The sequence below is a fragment of the Notamacropus eugenii genome, chromosome 5 (genome assembly GCF_028372415.1).
Source record: "Notamacropus eugenii isolate mMacEug1 chromosome 5, mMacEug1.pri_v2, whole genome shotgun sequence".
In the NCBI taxonomy this organism is placed as follows: Eukaryota; Metazoa; Chordata; class Mammalia; order Diprotodontia; family Macropodidae; genus Notamacropus; species Notamacropus eugenii.
In genome coordinates, this window is record NC_092876.1 from 454,400,467 (window position 1) to 454,424,541 (window position 24,075).

General features: G+C 36.0%; 1 pseudogene; it reads left to right on the top strand.

The window, feature by feature from the left end:
• The first annotated feature begins 22,096 nt into the window (after positions 1-22,096).
• LOC140508056 (5-aminolevulinate synthase, non-specific, mitochondrial pseudogene) lies at positions 22,097-23,594 on the top strand (annotated as a pseudogene).
• The last annotated feature ends 481 nt before the right edge of the window (positions 23,595-24,075 follow it).

A 24,075-nucleotide genomic window follows, 5' to 3' on the forward strand; every position in this document is an offset into this window, starting at 1 on the left:
GCAAAGAATGAAAAGAATCAGGAAAAGACATCAACTGATGCACAGTGAATTAAGCAGAACCAAGAAAATAATATACACAATTATTACAATAAAATAAGTGGAAAGAACAGTATGAGAAAAGCAACAGCATCTTAGACATCTGCTGTCCCAACCAGATGTTTTTACTATACTTAGAAATTCTATAAGCACCAAGATTTCAGTTGTCTTTTGCTTATTAAAAGCATGCAGTTTTATCTGTATGAATTTAATCTTTCTATTAATCTCTAGGTGCACGTTTAGGAAGTCATTTCAATTTATTAGGGTCCATGCTCTCTATCAACAATGGTACTTGGGAATCCCAATTATCAATGTAGCAGATTGTGTTTTTGGTGTTTGGACTTTTTACCTTCTTTTCTGTATTTCTGCTACTTAAACTATCTCTACTTTCTTTACTTGTTCTAGGTTCAGCTGTTCCAGTTGATTTTCTCTTCAAACATTTTGAGTATTTGTCCACCATGATAGAGATAATTTTTTTTAAGACAAACTTGATTGTGTGATATTTTAAGTGCTTACAATTGTTTTCAAGTTATTTTGATTTTTTTTAATATTGAGGATATAAGAAACAAGAAAGAAGTTCTGTTTCCACAGATTAAAATTCCCAGCTTTATGTGATCAGAGTTTTGACCTAGCATAGTTAAAGGTCAAAAACTTGTGTGCAAGCTTGACAAGCTGTTTGAGGGAAAGTCTATGAGAAAGGAGAACATGAAGTCACTGTAAGGGACATCTAAAAATCCAAGTTGTGCTTGCTCAATGACATACGATGGGCATGTCAAAAGATTGTGATCTGAAAAAGAATGGATCAATTCATCCTCTGATGGGAGGATCTGTCCTGCATTAATGTTATAAAAATGTCACTTCCACAGCTCTCTCTCTCCCCCTTTTTGACGAAGGGTGGAGTTCACCTTGGCCAAGGTGCTCAGTTTCTCTGAACTCTACTTTAACAAATTTTCCTTGATACTTTTTCAGTATCAAGTGTGTTTTTAACAAGAATCTTGGGGTATTATGAAAGCAGCTTATATATTATCCTGACCAAAATGAATGACATTGAGAAATATAATAGCTATTATGACACTTTGAACTTTCAAACAGAGATTGTTTAACTTTGGATATGTTCACTTCATATTTGAATGTAGCAAACAGTGCAATATAACTTATGTCGTAAACATAATTTTTTTCACTACGATTTTTCGATGTTCAAGGTAAACAGATCCTACCTTTGTCAAGATTCAACACAAAGCAAACTCAAATGTACCGTAAATTAATTCCAATAAATAACTGCATTTTATTCACTGTCATTTGGAATAGTTTTTCAAGTTAGTCTTATATTAGTTGACTTTAAATAGACCTATTTTCCATTAAAAATGTGATTATATTTATATGGGAGCTGTACTAAAAAATATCCAATCATTTTGACTTTTGCTTCTCATACCCATAGAGAGGGCCTCAAGGTGTCCCCAGGGGTATGGGCCCCACAATTTGAAAAAACTCTGTTACATGGTCTCAAGTATCATGGGAATCTCTCAAAGAAATCTCTCAGGAACTGTGAGGAAGCTGGCCTGAGAAGGATTCAAGCAGAAATACCAGTCAAATAAATCTGTGCAAATCCAAAAGCTAAGCTGAGAGGGCAAGGTCATTGTCCTCCACCTAGTTGGCCCATATTTCAGCCTTTCACATTCAAATTTAGCCAGCCACAAACTACCCAGGCTGTGAACTGCCCTACATTATTAGAAAGACATGGTTCAGGATTGAGTAGAAGGGTGTTGTTAAATGTAGAAAGAGACATGCATGGTTTTTAGGTCAGATGGGATATTGGTGGGTCCAGCATCCCTGAGACCTATGAAGAAAGCACTGTGTGGAAATTGTTCTTTTGTGTTCAAAGTGCCTTTTAAAATGTCTGTATGGGGTGGGGGTGGGGGAAAGAGAGGTAAAGCTCCTTTTATAAAGAGACTGAAAATAAAAACAAGACAAAACTGTTATGCCCCAGGGAGAGTGAGAGGTCCAGTTTGGAATGAAAATTCTCTTCTATTCAACTTTATTCAATTCTACCCAACAAATATTTATTAAATTGTTCATTGTTTAAGGAGTTTCTCAGGATGCTAGAGATGCAAGGACAAAAGATAAAAGTTTCTGACTGTAAGGAGTGTATACTCTGCTGAGAGGACATAAAAACACATAGGAAAATAGAACGTAATTTGAGAAGTGAGAAAACATTAATAGTTGGTGCTAAGTATATTTGGGGATGAAGGAGGGTCAGAAAAGGTTTAAGGCAGTTGTGGGCAAACTGCAGCCTTCTAGGCCTTTGGGTGTGACCCTTTGACTGAGTACAAGTTTTATGGAACAAATCCTTTTAAAAAGGGGATTCGTTCTGTGAGATTTAGATTCAGTCAAAGGACTGCACTTGAGGACCTAGAGGGTCACATGTGGCCTTGAGGACACAGGTTTCCCACCTCCAGTTTAAGGGAAATGGTAGTCCTTATAGAAGGAAGAGTTTTGATAGATGAAGATGAAGATCATAGAACCATGGATTTAGAGTTATAAGGGATCTTAGAAAATATTCCATCCAACCCATCCTTACAAGTGCTGATTAAAGGAGTTGTCCAGGATCATACAACTAGTTAATGGTAGGTCATTTGTATGCAAATATAGTACTCTGGTTTCAAAACCAGGTTGTCTTGCTCCAAACTCAATGGATGGGAGAAAGTATATTCCAGTCTATATAAAATTGATTCATTGAAACAAGGGATGAAATGTTGAGTTTGCCAAGCAGCCTGTTTTGAATGTTTTGAAAGACTCCACTTATCTAAAATGGCCAGTGGAAATTTTAGTCAAACTTCTTATATGATAGATGAAGAAATTGAGACCTAAAGAAAAAAAAATTGACTTGTTTCAGAACTACCAAATAGCAAGTAGCTGAGTTGAAATTGGAACACAAGTCTTTTGGCTCCATTTTTAGAACAATTGTCACTATATCTCATTATCTTTCCAAGGAACAAAGGGCTATCAAAATATGTCAAAGCTAAATGTCATCCTAATCATTTCTGTATCAGCATGAATTATTATTTACATCACTCACCTTAACAATAAGTCATAGATCACTGATTAGCTAGAATTTTATTTTACTCACAGATTTACTGAAGGGTTGGCATTTAAAAAAATAGAATATCTAATAACCTAAGTAGCATTTTGAGAAAAATTGCCAATTGCCAATAAGAATTTGTTTGACAATTTTCGAATTAGAAGAGGAAATCGTCATATGAGAAAAAGTCAAAGAACGATTTTTTAAACATTGCTTTAAATAACTAATGATACTTTCAGTGTACAGTGGAGTATTTTATGTAAAAATTATGTAACAAATAGACCTTCAGTATGGCTTGGTGCATAGATCCATTATGTTTCATTTGTCAAAGTGGAAGATTCTTGCCCATCACCATATTCATGATTCTCTCATTCATCCTTTCAAGTCATCTAGCTGGATGACCCAGGAATCAGTTTTTCTGAATCTGTATGTTTTAGAAGGATGAGAAAATTTTAGCAAAATCTAAAAGTTGAAAGAGAATTCAATAAATATTATGCATTTACCATATGTAGGGGATTGTGCTAAATTATGGGGGAGAAGCACAGTTCAAATAAAAAGAGGTCTTTAACCCTTCCTAGAGTCTAGAAGGGAGCAATAAGACATATAATACGTAATAATAGATAGTAATGAGAGGCAGTAGGGTAGGGTTGAAAACACAGAGGATGTGAAGTCAGTGGCACTGAGTTCAAATGCTAACTTTGGCCCTTTCTAGTCTACTTTTATTACCACAGCCTAGAAGTATAACCTCACTGAACCTCACCCTCACATGTGAATAATAATTCTACTTACCTCAGAAGGATAGAGACAAGATGGTGGAATAAAAGCAGGATCTTGCTAGAGCTTAACTCCAAACCCAGTCAAATATCTGTAAAATAAATGACTCCAAACAAATTCTGGACCTGTAGAACCCACAGAATGCTGGAGTGAAGCATATCTCCAGCTCAAGGCAGCCTGGAAGGTCGATAGGAAGCATCTATGACACTGGGCTAGAAGTAGAGCACAGTCTAGCACGGACAGATGGGACCTGAGCAGGCCTGGGGTGGGAGGTGGGGGTGGGCACTGAGTCACTGGCACCCTGTGGCAGTTTTCAGACTTCACAACTCCGAAATGCTGAGGATAAATTAGAAGGTCAGTAGAAACAACTTGTTTAACCTGTGTGAGAGGGTAGAGTGGTCTGGTCCTAGCCCTGGGGTAAAGAAGCCCATGGCAGCAACAGCAGCAGGGGCAGCAGCAGTGGCTGTTTCTGGTGCTCTAGGCCCACAGATTAGGAGGAAATCGAGTGTCTGACAGTACACCTCCCCCTCCTTAATGGAAGCAGAGAACTACCTTGACAAAGAGCTCAAAAGTCAAGTAATTGGCTGGGGAAATGACCAAAATAAGGAAAAAAAATCAGACTATAGAATCTTACTTTCATGACAAAGAAGATCAAAAGATACAATCAGAAGGAGACAAGAAAGTCAAAACTCCTACATCCAAAGTCTCCAAAAAAATATTAATTGGTCTCAAGCCATAGAAGAGCTCAAAAAGAATTTTGAAAACCAAGTAAGAAAAGCAAAGGAAAAATTGGGAAGAGAAATGAGAGTGATGCAAGAAAATCATGAAAAATGAGTCAACTACTTGCTAAATGGGACCCCTAAAATTGCTGAAGAAAATAACACCTTAAAAAATAGACTAATTCAAATGGCTAAAGAGATCCAAAAAGCCAATGAGGAGAAGAGTGCCTTAAAAAGCAGAACTGATCAAATGGAAAAGAAGGACCAAAAGCTCAATGAAGAAAATTATTCCTTCAAAATTAGAATAGAGCAGATGGAAGTGAATAACTTTATGAAAAATCAAGAAATTATAAAACAAAGCCAAAAGAATGAAAAAATAGCAGACAATGAAAAATATCTCATTGGAAAAAGAACTGACCTAGAAAATAGATCCAGGAGTGACAGCTTAAAAATTACTGGACTACCTGAAAGTCATGATCAGAAAAAGAGCCTAGAGATCATCTTTCAAGAAATTATCAAGGAAAACTGCCCTGATATTCTAGAACCAGAGAGTAAAATGTAAATTGAAAGAATTCACTGATAACCTCATCAAAGAGAACCTCAAAGGAAAACTGCTAGGAATATTGTAGTCAAATTGCAGAGCCACCAGGTCAAGGAGAAAATATTGCAAGCAGCTAGAAAAGGAACAGTTCGAGTATTGTGGAGATTCAATCAGGATAAAACAAGATCAGCTTCTACATTAAGGGATTGGACAGCTTGGAATATGATATTCCAGAGGACAAAGAAACTAGGATTAAAACCAAGAATCACCTACCCAGCAAAATTGAGTATAATATTTCAGGGGAAAAAGTGGTCATTCCACTAAATAGAGGTCTTTCAAACATTCTTGATGAAAAGAAAGAGCTGAATAGAAAACTGGAAATTTAAAGACAAAAATCAAGAGAAGCATGAAAAGGTAAATAGGAAAGAGAAATCATAGGAGACTTAATAAAGCTGAACTGTATACATTCCTACATCAAAACATAATATTTGTAAATCTTGAGATGTTTCTCAGTATTAAGGTAGTTAGAGGGATTATATACATATAGACAAAGGGTACAAGGTGAGTTGAATGTGAAGGGATGATATCTAAAAAAATAAAATTATGGGGTGAGAGAGGAATATATTAGGAGGAGAAAGGCAGAAATAGAATGGGGTAAATTAATCTCTCACCTAAAAGAGGCAAGAAAAAGCTTTTCAATGGAGGAGAAGAGGGGGGAGGTAAGAGGGAAAGATCATCGGATTCGGCTTAAGGTGGGAATAACATGCACACTCAATTTAATATGAAAATCTATCTTACACTAGAGGAAAGTAGGAGAGAAGAGGATAAGTGGGGGTAGGGTAGGGGATGATAGAAAGGAAGGCAAATGGGAGGAGGGGGTAATGAGAAGTAAACACTTTTGAGAAGCAACAAGGTCAAAAGAGAATAGAATAAATGAGGTGTGGCAGGAGAGGATGGAGGGAAAATATGGTTAGTTTTTCACAACATGACTGTTATGGAAGTGTTTTACATGAGTACACACGTATGACCTATATTGAATTGTTTGCTTTCCAACGGGGGTGGGTGTGGAGGGAGAAAAGGAGAGAATTTGGAATTCAAAGTCTTAAAAGTGAATGTTAAAAATGGTTTTTGCATGCAACTGGGAAATAAGACATACAGGCAATGTGATATAGAGATCTATCTTGCCCTTCAAGATAAAAGAGGAGAAGGGAATGAGAGAGGGCAGGAGTGTGATAAAAGGGAGGGTAGACTGGGGGAAGAGATAATCAGAATGAATGCTGTCTTGAGGTGGGTGGAGGGGAAAGATGGGGAGAAAATTTGGAACTCAATATCTTGTGGAAGTGAATGCTGATAACTGAAAATAAATAAATTTTAAAAAGAAGGATGTTTGAGAACTTTGCACATGTTTAAGCATAATAGAAATGTGAACTCTGATAAATGAATTTAAAAGCTACAAAATAAAACACTATGAGAAGTATGATGCCAGAAGAAAAAAATGAAATAAAAAAAAACTGTGCATTACTGTCAAGGGCATCCCAGAAGGCTTCACTGAGGAGCTAAATAACATGGTTCAGAATTCATTAGATGAAAAGAGATTTATTTTGTTTGCTTTTGTTCTACACTTTTCTTACCAAACCATTCTTGTCATTCATCTTGCAGTATGAATTCTCAGTTATGAAGATTTTACACGTAGAGCTGCAATATTTCTTGATTCTTAATATTGGTTCACAGAAAATGCCACAAAGTCTTACCAAGATCACAAATTTGTTTAATGTAGCTTGCTGAATTATAAGTCCTGGTCTCTTACTAAATGTGATTCCTATTAGCACTTTAGTAAAATTACAATCATCTTGAATTCTGGGCACACAACATGCCCCTTCAAGGACAAACATGAATTCAGCTGGCCAGCTGAATTACCTAATATTAATACACATAGATATTCAGAGTTTTGGACATTCCCGCTGTAATGTGCAAGGAATATCTACACACAGATGTGTTGGTCTAATTGGCAGGTGACAAAAAGCACACCTATTAATTTCTTTTTTATTTCAAAATCTTTAATTCTCATCTCAGATTGTTTTCCCATCATCTAGTGAGTAAGCACGGCTATTAGTGGATGCAGTGAAATCACACTCCTCATTTATCATACTAATTGTGGCTTAATGAGGAGAGGCCTGAGGCTGGAAAACTTGTCTACCTAGAGTCCTATTGGAGTGTAGCTTATTATGGTAATTAATACAGCCTGTGATAATGAGGTTATGCTACTGGGTAGGTACTGTATTTATCATAAAGATTTACCGCAATAAAAACTCCTTTTCAGAGCATGTACCAAGAGTGGTAATTTTGAATATCAAGATGCCTAGGTGGCTAATAGATTCACCAGCATTTTCTTTAGAAGAAACTGACATTTAAATTGCTTTTAAAAGGATTTTCTTCAGAGATCATAAAAGCATTATTCTCTTTTAAAGATTAAACTCTTTCATGTACTTGAGACTGAACTAAATATGTGACTGGAACCATGGGTGGCAACAGATATTAGAGGGAAAAATGAACTCTGGACAGAGGAAGTAAAACAAGCCTGGTGATGTCAAGTAGGCAGACTAGGCAGGGCAGCCAACTAGACTCCGACAAGGTCAAAATGAAGCATTGGGACTAAAACCAGAGGATCAGTTCTGTGATAGAGAACACACAGGTTTAAGTGATCATGAGTCAAGTAGTTGTCAGAAAGTCAAAGAAGAATTCAAATCCCACCTCAGACATTTCCTACTTGTGTGACCTTTAGTAAGTCATTTCATTTTTTCAGGCTCAGTTTCTTCATCTGTGAAATGAGAGAATTGGACTTATAAATCTATGATAGCTATATAGCGATTCTTGGTTCAGACACAGCATCTGTTATATACTTCCTAAGGGGTGAAAAACCAATCTCACATCATTGCTTCGGGAAATCTTTAGTGGAGCCAATTTAAATAGTAACTGAGCTAACTGGTTCAGAGTGAGGATTGTAGGGTTGGAGATAAAAACTAATTCTAATATAAACCCAAATACACTTTTAAAATTCCCATTCAAAGAAATCTTAAGTCTCTAGAACAAGTGTGCTTCATCTGGCATCCTCCCACTGGATTTTATGGATAGATTTCAGGGGGTCCATGAACTTAGATGGGAAAAAATGCATATTTATTTTTGCTCACCTCTATCTGAAATGTAGCTTTTATTTCAATTTTTTAATAATATTATTCCGAGAAGGGATACTTATGCTTGCCCAGATGGTCAAAGGGGTTTATGAAATAAAAATCATCAGTTCCTGATAACAAGCTAATAGTCAGTGGAAAGAATTAAAATAAAAATGGCTAAAAATAACATCTCTGTTGTGATGTTATTCTGGTACCTTTTCAATGCTCAAATCTCTTCAGCACATATTTAACTCCAATAGGAGAGGAATGTAAACATATCATATAAAATCTTCTGTGGGTGTCTCATATATGACATTTACCACAGGAGACTTTAGAATCACTCATTTAGGGCTAGAAAGTAATTAAATATAATACTCTTCTTTTAATAAAGAAAAAAGAAGAATCCTAAAGTAGTGGAGTGATTTATTTGCCTAAGGTCCTATCAGTAGAAAGTGACAGAATCAGGATTAGAAACTGAGTCCACTGATTTCAAATTCAATAGTTTGTTCACTGTTTCCTGAAAAGCTGACTTGTTAGAGTCGTATAATGCTGCACAATGAAATAGAGAGATGTACATTACGTATTTGTGCCAAAATGTTGGGATTCCTATGGGGACATCTAGAATAACGTTATTTGCATGTTTTTGTTGACAGTAATTTGATGTTTTAATTTGGAAAAATCAGTGTGGAGCTAGACTCAAACTGGGAATTTGCCAAGTGCAGATTGAAACTCCCAGAATGACTTTTTACTCTGGGATACTCTGGGATTCACTCATTTGTTGAAAGGGGTGGAGATGATAGCAAAGAGAGGAATACTCACACATTTCTAGGTTGGGTCCAGTTTGGTGGGTATTAAATATGAGGTGCAGTTAATAAAGCAGAAAATAAAAGATTTCCTCTCAACTTGGATTTATGATACACCATCATTAGAGTAGGGACTTGCTGATGCTTGACATAGATTAATAGCCTGGCTCATCATCTCTTTGACATCATCTCAAATATAAGCACCAGGTAACAAAGGAAGAAAACAGAGTAAAAAATACTTCATAGTTTTTTCAACTACATGAAGAAGTTTAAAAATAAGAAACATGTATACTGCACAGTATAAAGGGAAAGGGGAAAATGTTCTATTTATTTCTTCCTCTCTGAATGCAAAAGGTTCTGGAGCCCAATGTCCTAGGTTCAAAACTTAGAGGCTAAGAGGTAGCATAGTGGTTAGAGTCCTACAACTGCAGTCAGGAGGACCTAAGTTACATCCAGCCTGAGATACCACCTGTGTGACACTGAGCAAATCACCTAACTTCTGCCTGCCTCATTTCCCTCATCTATAAAATGGGAATAATAATAGCACCTACTTCCCATTTGTTAGGAGGATAAAACAAGAAAATGTTTTTAAAGTGCTTTTTAAACCTTAAACTGCTATTTAAATGCTCCAGTTTTATTCGTGTTCTCCTTGTTTTCTTCCTCTTCTTCCTCCTCCTCTTCATCATCATCATCATCATCTTTTTTGTCTTCTCCTTCATCTTTTCTTCTTTCTTCTTTTTCCTCATCATCTTCTTTTTCCTCCTTTTTTCCTTCTAATTATTATCATTAATTCTACCTCTCACACTTCTTTTCTGAGTGACTTTGGGCTAGATATTTAACTCTATAGCCTCATTTTCCCCATCTGTTAAATGAAAGGGTTGACTAAGATGGCATCTAAAGTCCCCCTTTAGGTGTATGACCCTATATGATGCACACATGCATCCTTGGCCCTTACGGGGATCCAGTCCTTTGAGAACAAGCTGATTCCTGCCAGAAAATCAGACTCTGAAATTCCCCTTTTAGTTGCAGGAGTCATTAATTAACAGTGAGGAGGGTCAAGACAAGAGTTTAAGGGGAAAGGCAAGGGGAGAAAATTGTTTTTAAAATGTAGAGAGATACAAAGAGACTCATTACAGAGAGAAAAAGCAACAAGAAGCAACTGCTCCTTCTTTTCACTTCCTTATTTTTATGTACGACTATAGGATCTCAGGCTTCCATGAGGTTTAACAACAACAACCACAAAAATCCTGAAAATTGTCATTGACAACCACATAACCAAAAGTTTCCATGCAATTTTGGGCCATATGAAGGAACTAGGACTTTTTAAATACCATAACCTATAAGATTATGGATCGAAAGCTGGAAGTTACCTCAGAGGCCATATGATCATGCCCTTCTCATTTTACAAATGAAGAAACTGAGTCCAACTGAGGTTCAGAGACTTACGATCGTACATATATGAATCAAAGACAAGATTTGAGATCAGGTATTCTGATTCCTGACCCAGTATTTTTCATAGTACCCCTCTATCTTCCAATTTTAACCATCTGCGATGGTTCCAAGTAGGAATACCAATCAAATAAATCTGCACAAACCCAAAAGCTCAGCTAAGAGGGCAAGATCATTGTCCTCTACCCAGCTGGCCCATATTAATGTATTTTGCTTAAGGCAATAAATATTTTATTGAAAAGGTGATATACAGAACCGTTGTTTCTTTTGCTTTGTTTTTTGGAAGCTGAGTCATTCTAAGTGGAATACAGGAGCTCACTATCAAAATAGATATAATGGTAAATTCATTTGTACTGGGGAAAGTATTTTTAACACAAATAATAACCTTGATATAGTTGTTTTCATTGCATAACAAAAGCACATCAGTAGGGAGTGAATCTATTCATCTAGTCCTGGGTCCACAGTGATTACAAAAAATAAACATGTTGTGAAAGACAAAGAAAAGATGGCAGCCTATATAGAACTAGTCTCTTCTTGTTCTGCAGCCGTTTTTAGGTGGTACAACTTTAATGACAAGACCAAGCTCTTTCCACAGGAACCTAGCCTAGGGGTAAACCATAAATACATAGGGAGTGCCTTAGACAGTGAGTAAGGCATGTCCTGAGCAGAGATCAGCAAACAGAAGGAGACCAGAACTGGGACAAAGTAAAAGTGCAGCCATAGATACTCTATTGCCAGAAAATGCCTTCAGTGACTAATCTAATCATGGGGCACTGCAGTTGGTTAATTCTTTTCCTCTTCTGTGGCTTTAAAGTGAAAATCAAGGGCTGGTTCAATGGCAAAGTTTGAATTTCAACACCAGAACTGGGTTTCTTTGAATTTTTTGCCTAGAAATCAAGATGGGATAAAGTTGAATGATTTTGGTAGGATTTGAGGGTCAGAAGAAGATACTTTTGCATGATTGGTTTAATATACCTAGCTTTATTCCTTCTTATGGTATTGTAATTTAAAAATTGCATGTGGTTATATCATACCTTTATGAGTAAACTCCATTGCAATGGAGCAGGAATTGAAAGAGGGGTGAATTTTTTTTTTTTTAATAATTGAGCCAAGAGTCTGTTTGAATAAATGCACATAACAGTACTAAAGGCTCAGAATAACAGGAGGAGGGTGATTGGACTATCAAAATACAGAAAGCAAGCACAAAGCATGGTCCCCAAACCCTCTGGGGTGGAAAAGCTGCTAGATTTCTGTATGCTAAACTAAACAAAACAAAACAAAAACAAAAAGAAACTTTTATAATTATGTTCTTACTGAACTGGATCAAGTAACTGGCACCAGCTAATGGTTAAATCTGAAAACTTAAAATAGAAAATTTGCTTACAATTACCCGCAGTCCTTAGCATACAGGAGCTGTTGGGAAGATGTATTTCTCTGAGATGTACATCAGTGTCTAAAACCATTTCAGCAGAGTGTGATAAGAATGTCATGACAGTGAATGTGCTGAGTAGACCATGCTGGTGGAAGGATTACAACAGTGAATGAGTGTGGCAGATTTCATGGAAGTAAATGATAAAGGAACTACTCCACAGAAAAATACTCTTCAGACAAGGAATTTGTCATTTTCTGTATTTGTGGGACAGTATATGACTAGAAGATTCAATAAGACTTAAGACTTGTAATTTGTCTTTAGCCAAACAATTAGCTATCATGAGTTTACTTTGCTCTAAATCACATTTCTAATATAATTCCACCATATACTTACAAGTTGAGGGCCTCTTGCTCTCCTACTGAGATGCCCAGGGATGATATTTTTTCTGGGTTTCTGAGTACAGGATTGAAAATAGAGAAGTATGTGTATTTATAATGCATTTTTTTTTGTTTTAGTATAATCAAGTGCCTCTGATCAAATAACATGATTAGAGAAGATCTTCTCCACCCATTATGAGCCTGGGAAGATTTGTTGGAAGGCCCTCACCTTTTGTTATGAGGCACTGGTTCTCAAGGGTTGTGATGCCCTCTGGCTCTAAAAAATGTATAAATACTCTAAGGTGAGATTTTACCTTTGGGGCTTACTCTTTGAAACTGTTTGTTTGACCAGATTAGACTCTGGGAAACTGCTAAGGAGCCCCCTGGCTTTGAAAATCCAGATGTTGGTGCTTCTCTCTCTGGTAACTATGTAGATATGTAATGGTCAGTTAGATCTGTCTGTTGCTCTACGACATATGTATTACTTATGTCAGACAGTTGGAAGCATGTCTGTTGATTTTTGATTTCTCTGTATTTTCTCTGAAGTTCAGGGTGCTGACTTTTTCCCCTGAACTAAGTGAATGATCCATGTGCTTGATTAAAGTGACTGTTGACTCCTCAAAAGTTGCCTTTCCTCTTAGAAAAGCAAATCAAAGAACTTGTATATCAGGTCCTCCTATGTATGACAGGTTGCTTGCTTTTGCAGTATGACACTTCTGCATATAAACCTGGATGCTTTGTGTCACAAGCACTTCTGACACGAACTACATCTATCCAGCAATCATTCTCTCTGTTCATTGATTCTTAGTCTCTTTGGAGAGCAGAAATTCAAAGGACTTAAAAAAAAAAACCAGCTTATTTATGAAGTTTATTAATAATTGATAATAAGATTATTATTGTTATTTATTACATGGACAAAGTTACATTTTATATCTCTTTACATTATATAGCAAGAAAACTGTGTTTTCATTGTACAGGGTTAAAAGCTAATAGATATGCTTGGATGTGAGCTCTTTTGTTTTAGTATGTGACAAGCTCAACTGTCCTCTAAATTGTTGATCTTATTTTTGTTCTCAGTTAAGATTAATTTTAGATGTGGGCATGAATGGGGGACTTGTCAATCATAAGATAAAGGAAGATGGGCTAAACATAAAGGAGCATGAGGGAAGAAATTATAAGGGAACCCAAGTAGAGTCTAAAACTGAATTGACCTAAGAAGGCTATGGGGAAAATGTGGAGAAGACATTGAGATATCAGCTCTACAGATAGTCAGAGGAGAGTTAAAAGGATTCTAGAAATCACCTGTAATTAACAAGAAATATAATATTTTACATAAAAGCTGGCATGAACATCTGTTAGTAATTAGCAAAGAATCTTGAATTCTAGAGAACAGTTTATTAGAATCCGTAAAGGCTTTTCAATTTTAAAGGCTGGTTGCATGTGTTTTATGTTTCTGTCCATACTTTAAACCTTTCCTTCTTGGTAAGACATGACATGCTCTATAATTTTATGTCCACTGGTATAACCTTGAAGACCAACATTGACCTCCTTGCTATGCTCAGTCATTAGAGTAGATATGAAGGGATACATATTGAATCTCAAGGAAGCAACTTTGGCTCAATATAGCCAACTGACAAGATGGATCATTGCATAGAGGTGATAGTTAAACCCCTGGAAAGTGATGAATTTGCCAGGGAAAAAGAGTATTAAGGGTCTACAGAAGAGGATCTTGGATGAAACCTTAGGGAAAAAATCACAGTTGGGCATGTAAGATGGATGATGGAGAAAGAGCAGTCAGGAAAACCAGGAGACAATAATATCACAAAAACCCATAAAGGAAGAAATATCCAGTAAAAGAGATTTGTCAAAAGTATCAAAGAAGTTAGATAGGCTGAAAATAAAAACTGAGAAAAATCATCAGATTCAGCAATTAAAAATATTTGTAGGAGAAGGAACACTTTCAGTTGAGGGCTGTGGTTGAAAGTTAGATTGCAAAGGGTTGATGAGTAAATAGGAGGAGAGGAGGTGAAGGCAGCACGTGGAGATAGCTTTTTCATGGATTTCAATAGAGAGAAGAGATAGATAGAGATAGACACAAAAAGAAAGAGACAGAGAAAAACAGAGACAGAGACGCACAGGGAGACAGAGAAACAGACATACACACTGAGACGGAAACAAAGAGAGACACACAGAGACAAAGAGAGAAGGTATAGAATGTTAACTTAAGGGAATGATAGGGTCTAGCAAAAGTTTTTTTGTTGCTCTTTTAGAAAGATAAGCTAGGAATGATGCTGCTAAGGAAATTATCTCAGTCTACTAACTTTTCTGACTTCCCTTAATTCCATATTTTTCCTTTAAATCCCATCATTTATAGGGCGCTTTCCCAACCCCTCTTAATTATAGGGTCTTCTCTTAATTATTTTCTATTCTGTATATAGCTTGTTAGTACACATTTGTTTACTTGTTATTCCCCTCATTAGATTATAAATTCCCTGATGACAAGGACTGTCTTTTGCTTCTTTTTGTATCTGCAGTTCTTAGCATAGTGCCTGGCACATAGTAAAAATCTAGTAACTGCTTAATGACTGACTGACAATATAAGATCATTGCATGGTGAGCACTACGTAATGCTGTTATTCAGTCATTTCAGTCGTGTCTGACTCTTCATGAGGCCATTTGGGATTTTCTTGTCAAAGATACTGGAGTGCTTTGTCATTTCCTTCTCCAACTCATTTTAGAGATGAGGAAACTGAAGCCACCAGGGTTAAGTGACTTGCCCAAGGTCACCCAGCTAGTAAGTGGCATCAGATTTGAAGTCAAGGAGATGAGTCTTTCTGACTTCTGGCCAGGCACTCTATTCACTGTTACCTCCTAGCTCAGGGGTAGGGAACCTGCAAATTCAAAGTCATACACGGCCTTCTAAGTCCTCAAGTGCTCCCCCTTTGACTGAATCCAAACTTCATAGAACAAATTCCCTTAATAAAAGGATTAGTTCTGTAAAACTTGGATTCAGTCAAAAGGCTACATCCAAGGACCTAGCAGGTCACATTTGGCCTTGAAGCCTAGCTGCTCTGAGAGCACTAATAATAGCAAATGTCTTTTCATATATGCCTGTAATATGAGCAGAATACAAGGAAGATCCATTGGAAGTTGGGTAGATCTCCTGCAGTGAACTTATGGAAGGTGGTAGATAAGAGTTATGCAAATTGAGCTGGCATGAGGTATACCTGTGGAGAAAGCCTCCAAACTGATGAGATCCCGGATCCACTGGAGCATTTGTAAGACTTTCTTTACATATCCAGATCATTTCATCACACAGGTTTATGGTCTTATCCCACCCTTGCCACTAACTCATTCTTGGAAAAATCACATCCCCCACTCCAGGCCTCAGATACTCCATCGGTAAAATAAGGGGGTCAGAGTAGAGAATCTCCAGTGCCCCTTTCAGCGATAGGAATCTATGACTAAGGCTATGACTTAGCCTCAGCAGTATTTGTGTCTTTACCTAATTTAGCCTCATAGACTCACTGGGAAAGGAAAGCAGCCAGTGAAATATATTTTCTGTTCCCTTCTCTGTACCTAATGAAATTTGGACTTGAAAAGGTTTAGTCCTTTTGGAAAATTTTAACATTAAAAGGAAATCACCCCCCTCCAGTTGTGCTTTATCCAAAAATAAAACACCTTAAGTGGAAAAGTCCAGATCACAGACTGGAAGATCATTTGGATAATAATCCCTAATGATAAATGTGAGTGCTTCACCACTTCTGTAATTATTTTTCAGATAATCCCCTAGTTCATGCAATAGTTATAGGGTGAGCATAATGAGTTCCTCCATTAAATCTGTTTCAGTTGCACATTAATACCTAGTGTTTTATGGGCTCACAGTTGTCTTTCAGGGGAGTGTTAGCCACAGTTTTCAGTTCTCATGGCACTGAACAGAAGCTAATGAACTGAACTCAAAATGAACCGGTGACTATGTTTTCTTGCCAGGAAGTATGTCTTTCTCAACTTTGCTTTCAGGTTTCTAATCCAAATAAAGATTCATTCTGAGGAACTGATAAGTATAAAAGACAAAAGTAGCAAACATAATTTATGGGTTGGAGTCACATGATACTGAACAAGACCTATAGGAAAATACCATAGTGGGAAACAGTGAGGATCTTAGCTTTAGACAGACAGTAAAAACAAAACAAAAAGCTAAGATTCTAGAGCATTTGTGTGACTTGATTTAGGGCAGAGTGAGCTGAACTGTAGTTTTAAGAGGAGAGAACCTACTAGAACCAGATAGAGAAAGAAAGGGGAAAAAAAAAAAAGATGTGACTAGGAGAGATAATAGAAATGACTTACAAATTTTGAGAGCACACAAAAGAAAAATCAAGAAAAAGTTGGGAGATTAAAAAGATGGAAACCATGTATGAAGAGCAGAAAAAAATACTCTCTGGATGTGGGTTGTGAACAGGCAGAAAACAACACAAAGAGGAAATCAATGAGAGAAAGAGAAACAGAGAAAAACAGGAAAAGAATGAGAAGATATAGGAAAATGATGGACATCAAATGTACCAAATCCATAGAGTGGTATATTAACGAAGGACAGACTAAAAAACAATTAATATTTGCTGTTCTTAGGGTTTTGTTTACACTTTGCTTGTAAAGATTAAACAGTGGTGGGAATGAGGAGACTGACTGTCATAATGCTGAAAATTATTTGCTTTGAAGTGCTGGGAAAATCTTTTAGCATAGTTCTCTTAATTGGCTTACATGTAAAGTGGGTTTGAGGAAGGTATTCTTTTTGCTATTGTGAAGACTATTCCATTGTGTTAAAATATGTTTCAGAGTTCTTAAAGGATGAACAATATATAAACAAATTCTAAAAAACAGTCAGAAAAACCAGGTCTTAGCCTTGCTCTCCTCTCCAACATTTTGCTCCCCTCCCTGACAGAGATGAAGAGATCTTTAGTGGAGAAGGTTGAAAGTTCCCCTATACTGTAGGACATTAGGAGAATCTTCATCATATAGTGTGAATGAATGGATGTCTGTACCCATTCAGTTAGGATTGAATAATATAGCAGTGTGGTTAAGGTGTTTTATTTTTGGACAAAGCACAACTGGAGGGGGGTGATTTCTTTTCAATATCAAAATTTTCCAAAAGTACTAAACCTTTTCAAGTCCAAATTTCATTAGGTACAGAGAAGGGAACCGAAAATATATTTCACTGGCTCCTTTTCTTTTCATACTAATCTTTTCTCCCCTTTAGTAAGAAATACATTTGCAGGGGCAATACTGGATACATGACTTCCATGTTTCATTGAAGACATTTATTAATTAACCACAGGAGAGAAATTAGAGCAAGAAGCAGAGAACCAGAGTCATGGCAGCTAAGATATTTGTTATTCTGTCCATGAAGAGACATTGAATTTCCAGAAGAATGTTTTGTTCCCCATTTAATTAACATATCCAGGGATATAAAGGTGATATGCTGTCCTCAGGCAAAAAGTCTGATAAAAATGACTTAATGAATAAACAAGCAAACCAGTCAATCAAACAAATCTCCAAAGAGGCCAGAAAGGGTATAATCTGGAGAGTTTTTAACCCTAAGAAGAGATTTAGAGGAAATTTTCACCTTTAGATGAATTAAGTATTGATAAGTAAAGTTTGGAATCAGGGAGTACAAACATTGTGCTTAGCAGTTCTGTTTCTTTCAGATTTTGCTGTAGGTTCTACTTCTGTTTATCTCTAATAAAAAGCAGCTCATGAATTTATATTATTACATTATTGAAAAGTTTTATTTAGGAATGTCCATTAATTGGGGAACGGCTAAGAGAATTCTGGGATATGATTACACTAGAATACTAGTGCTATAAGAAATGATGATCAGTTAATTTTAATTTCTAAATTTTTTTGTACTTAGTAGCATTTTATTTTTTCCAATTATGCATATAGATAGTTTTCAACATTCATTTTTGTAAGATTTTGAGCTCCAAATTTTTTGTCCTTTTTCCTCCCTCCTAAAGACAGTAACCAATCCAATATAGATTATACATGTAAACCACCTTAAACATATTTCCACATGAGTCATGCTTTGAAAGAAAAATCAGGGCAAAAGTGAAAACCACGAGAAAGAAAAAAATACAAAGTGAAAATAGTATTCTTCAATTGACGTTCAGAATATAGTTTTTTCTCTGAATGTGGACAGCATTTTCCATCGGAAATCTTTTGGAATTGTCTTGGATCATTGTATTGCTGAGAAGAGCTAAGTCTATCATAGTTGATCATCACACAGTGGTGTTGCTACTGTGTGCAATGTTCTCCTGGTTCTGCTTATTTCCCTCAGCATCGGTTCATGTAAGTCTTTCTAGGTTTTTTTTCCCTTAAACCTGCCTGCTCATTATTTCCTAAAGCACAACATCATTCCATTATGTTCATATACCACAATTTGTTCAGCCATTCTCCAACTGACGGCCATTCCCTCAATTTCCAATTCTTTACCACCACAAAAAGAGCTGTTATAAATATTTTTATACATGTGAGTCTTTCCTCCCCCCATCATTTTTTTTACAGTAGGCTAATTTTAGAGAAAAACATGGAATGACTTGCTTGATGTAATGAAGAATGAAATGAGCAGAATGAAAAGAACACTGGATACAGTAACAACAATACTGTTTGAAGAATAGTTGTGAACAACTAAGCTATTCTGAGTATTATATATGTTCAAATCAACTGCAAAGGACCCTGAAGGAGATGCTGTCTACCTCTAGAGAAAGACTGAGAAATAAAAGTAAGCATGGTTTTACATATACATGCTTGTGTGTGTGTGTGTGTGTGTGCGTGTTTGTGTGCAAGAGCACACATACATACCTCACTCTGGTTTAGGATGGGGAGACAGGGAGGAAGGAAGACAGCTTGGAACTTAAAATGTAAGAAAAATAAATTAAATTTTAAAAGATTATTTGTATAAAAACATAACTCAAGTTTATGCTATAATCTTTCACTATATTTGGTTATACATACCTAGAATACGCCTATCTATTACACATACAGATACCATCTTCTACTTGATGGCAGATATTCAAACAAAATGTAAAACATCTGGGAAGAATTAAGTTTTCCACTAGGAATTGTCTTGCAAATTCAGCTTTTTAAAGCAATAGCAAATCTTATAAGAGATATAATAATTCTTCATCTACATCATTATAAAAACACTCTTAAAAGTTATAAAGCCTTTTCCAAATATGAGGCATTATTATTATTTGTTCCATTAATATGAGATCCTATACCTTGATTACAAGTATCAACATGAGAAGGTGTTGATTGAGAATAAAAATATCTTATGGAATTAATGGATTAATTCAACATATGTTTATTAATTTCCTACTACAGCAAAACACTACGATAACACTTGAGGGAAATATAAAAACAAGCAAGACATGATTCCTAGCCTGAAGGAGTTTATAATGTTATTAATGTAAATCATAAAAAATTAAAGTATGGGGAAATTAAAACACAATATAACTTCCATATGACTCCTAAAGTGTTTAGCCAAGGAAGAACAGCTAATGGCACAAATAAGTGATAATTCTAGACTAAATATTCTTAACCCATCAGAAGGATTCATTAAAAGAGTTGATAACTGTATTTCAATATAAATGGTTGCCTTTGTAATCTTATATATTTTAATTTATTTGTATTATTTTATTTGTTTTCAGTGTTCTACAGTCACTTCCATGTATCTTAGATTTTTCCCCTCCCTCCCCTCCCTCCCCTTCTTCCCCCCACCTCCTCACTCCCTCCCTGAGATGGCATACAGTTTTATATAGGTTCTACACATGCAATCCTATTAAATACATTTTCACCTTAGTCATGTTGCATAGAAGAATGAAAATGAATGGGAGAAATCATAAAACAAACCAAAATATAATACAAAAGAAAATGATCTGCTTGATTCTGTGATTGAATTACATAGTTCTTTCTCTGGATGTGGAAGGCATTTTACCTTAAGAGACCATTAGAAATTATTTAAGTCCTTGCATTGCAATGAAGTACTAAGTCTAACAGAAAAATTCCTTGCACACTGTGTACAAAGTTCTCCTGGTTCTGTTCCTTTCACTCAGTATCAGTTCATATAAGTCCTTCCAGGCCTCTCTGAAGTCTTCTTGTTCATCATTTCTTATAGCACAATAGTATTCCATTACATTCATATACTATAATTTATTCAGTCATTCCCCAATTGATGGGCATCCCCTTGATTTCCAGTTTGTGGCCACCACAAAGAGAGCTGCTATAAATATTTTTGTACATGTGGGACCCTTTTCCATTTTTATGGTCTCTTGGGGATACAGTCCTAGAAGCAGTATTGCTGGCTCAAAGGGTATATACATTTTTGTAGCCCTTTGGGCATAGTTCCAAATTGCTCTCTAGAATGGAGCTCACAGTTCTACCAACAATGAATTAGTGTTCCAATTCTCCCAAGTCTTCTCCAACATTTATCATCTTCCTGTTTTGTCATGTTAGTCAATCTGATAGGTGTGATGTGGTGTCTCAGAGTTGTTTTGATTTGCATCTCTCTAATCAATAGTGCTTTAGAGCATTTTTTCATATGACTATAGATATCATTAATTTCTTCCTCTGAAAATTGCCTGTTCTTATCCTTTGACCATTTATCAATTGGGGAATGACTTGTATTCTTGTACATTTGATTCAGTTCTCTATATGTTTTAGAAATGAAGTCTTTATCAGAGACACTAGTTGCAAAAATTCTTTCCCAGTTTTCTGCATCTCTCCTAATTTTGGTTGCATTGGGTTTGGTTGTGCAAAATCTTTTCAGTTTGATGTAATCAAAATTATCCCTTTTGCACTTCATAATGCCTTCTATCTCTTTAGTCAAAAATTCTTCCCTTCTCCATATATCTGATAAATACACTATTTCTTGCTCCACTAATTTGTTTATAGTATCAATCTTTATACCTAGATCATGTACCCATTTGGACTTTATTCTTATGTATGGTGTCAAGCATTGGTCTATGCCTAGTTTCTGCCACACTGTTATTCAGTTTTCCAAGCAAATTTTGTCGAACAGTGAGTTCTCATCCCAGAAGCTGGGGTCCTTGGCTTTATCAAACAATAGATTGCTATATTCATTGACTACTGTGTCTTGAGTGCCTAACATATTCAACTGGTCTACCTTTCTGTTTCTTAGCTATATATTTTAATTTAACATTCTGAGCAAGGCTCCATAGGCATCATCAGACTACCAAAGCAGTCTGTATCATACAAAAGGTTCCAAATCCTCATTCTAGGTCATCTCAAACTAGAAACCAGAGTAGAGACCTTAGTCCCTCCCACCAGCATGTCTCAGCTCAACCACTTTAGATACCACTCAGGATCTTGTCCAGTCTCCAAAATGGAGACGCTTGTGAAATGCTCACCATTCTCATATAGAATATCCCAAACCTTTCTCCAGAAGGTTGGCAAATCTCTACTCTTTTACATCTATAAATGCCCTCAAATGATGAAAGTTTGAACCAAATCTGCTTCTCAGCCTATGGCCACTTTATTAGTACACTTCTAGCAAAGGAAAAAAAAACACGTGCAGTCAATGAGAATAAAATTTCCCAAACTGAAGTCCAGAATACTGGTTATTTTCAGTACACCACATATTAATCCCAACTTCCTTCTGTCTATCCACTCTCTGCAAGTGAGTTTACTGCCAGTAAATACCTCTTTTTGGCAGTTCAGATGAACCAAGGAACAAGCAATTTTTCCATAACGATGGATAGGAAATGCAGGATGTAAGGAAAGGTGTTGTTCAATCTCCAATTAATCCCACTGTGATTAATTTCAAGGCTGATAGAGAAAACCAAAATAGTTTGCTAAAGAATTTTCAGGATGTTATAGAAAAAATAAAACAAACCACAAATCAAAGACCAGAAAAGGTATCCCACCTCCTTCAGGACAACTTGTCAAAAATCTGTTTCCACTTTTCAGTATGATCATTTTTTTTTTTGAGAAAATAAATCGTGAGAAAAACAATAAATGATCATATTTATCAAGGGTCTTAAACCATGAACTGGAGGGCACATATATTCCAAATAACAGATGACTATGTGGATTATCTTGTTACTATAAAGCAACTGTCTATCTGGCATGACAAAACCTACCTTGGAATGAGTTTTCATTCTTTGGTGTGTGGAGCAGAGATCAAAACATTAAAACAACATGGCACTGGTAAAAGTAATACTAGAAACATTCCTGGAACTAATAAGTTTCATGTTGATCTAGAGCAAGAATTGACTGAACTCCATCAGAAAGATTTAGCATCACCATTGTCATTCTGCTTTGTTGTTAATGACTCCATCCTCTTCACTTTAGCTAAGATGATGCCAGAATATGAAATTCATTTTGATTATGGAACCATACCTCCATGATCCAAGGAAGTCATAATAGCAGAAATCCAAAGCCCTCAGAGCTCCTAAAGAAATCAGACCCATTACTACCCAAGATTGTTGCATTTGAAGCTGTTTATTCAAGGGATGGAGCTATCCATTGGAAGAACTATGTGATGTGCTCCACAAATGTGGCAATTATCTTTGTGGATGAGGCTGAAGAATTATATGGTGCTCAAAGTGGTAGAATAGATGACTGAGATGGAATCATGAACAAAATGGACATCATTTCTGGAACCAGTGACAAAGTCTTTGGTTGTGTTGGTGGCTATATTACCAGTACAAGTTCTAATAGATGTTGCATGATCATAGTTTATCTTTATTTTTATAGCATCCCCTTTCCCACCACGTTTCTGGTTGGCACTCTTTAAGCTATTTAAATTTTAAAGAGTTCAAAAGAACAAGCCCTTCATCATCAGCACCACCATAATGTCAAACTTATGAGATAGATACCAATAGATGCAAATCTCCTTGGGATTCACTGTACCAGTCACATCACTCTAGTCCAGGTTGTAAATGCTCCTAAAGACGCAAAGGTCTGTGATGAACTTAGGAGCAACCATAATTTATCTGTCCAGCCAATCAACTACTTCACATTAGTCCAAGGAGAAGAGCTACTTTATACTGCCTCAACCCTTCACTGTCAGAGATGATGAACCTTATTAACCTACTGAATACATGAAAACATTTTGAATTGGATCTAAATCCTTATTCCTTAATGTAGTACAATTCAACTTATTATAGAAGGCACTCACACTTTGAAGACATTAAAAAAAGAGAAAAAGTCTGTTTCCAAGGCATGAACAAAATGGTTTCAGTCAGTGCTAGAATCTAGCCTTCATAATTCTGATATCTCCCAATCTCATCAACATATCATCTCTATAGTGTTTATATATGAATTAAATTATCTTAAATTTTAATCATATTAAAAACACCATTCTGAAAATAAATTCATATTAAATCAGCGTGCTCTGATTCTACAGTGTGAGAATGTTATCTGGGATAGCATTGTCTGTGACCTATTAGTCTCTTTTCTCTTCATTTTTATCTTTATCTATACTATGCTAACAAATAATAAAAATAAAGTTTTCTGACTGAAAAAAAAATCCCATTTCTAGACAGAAAGAATAAAACATCTTAATTTTCAACATGTTGTTTGCTTTTATTTTTGATATATCTTTATATGTATACACTTGCAGTGTATTATGCTTATTAATAAGGTTTTTATGTAAAGAAATGTGACTTCCTCACACATTTGAATTAAAGACTTTAATCTCATAGAACTCTGAGCATTTGAAATCTACAAAATTTAACAT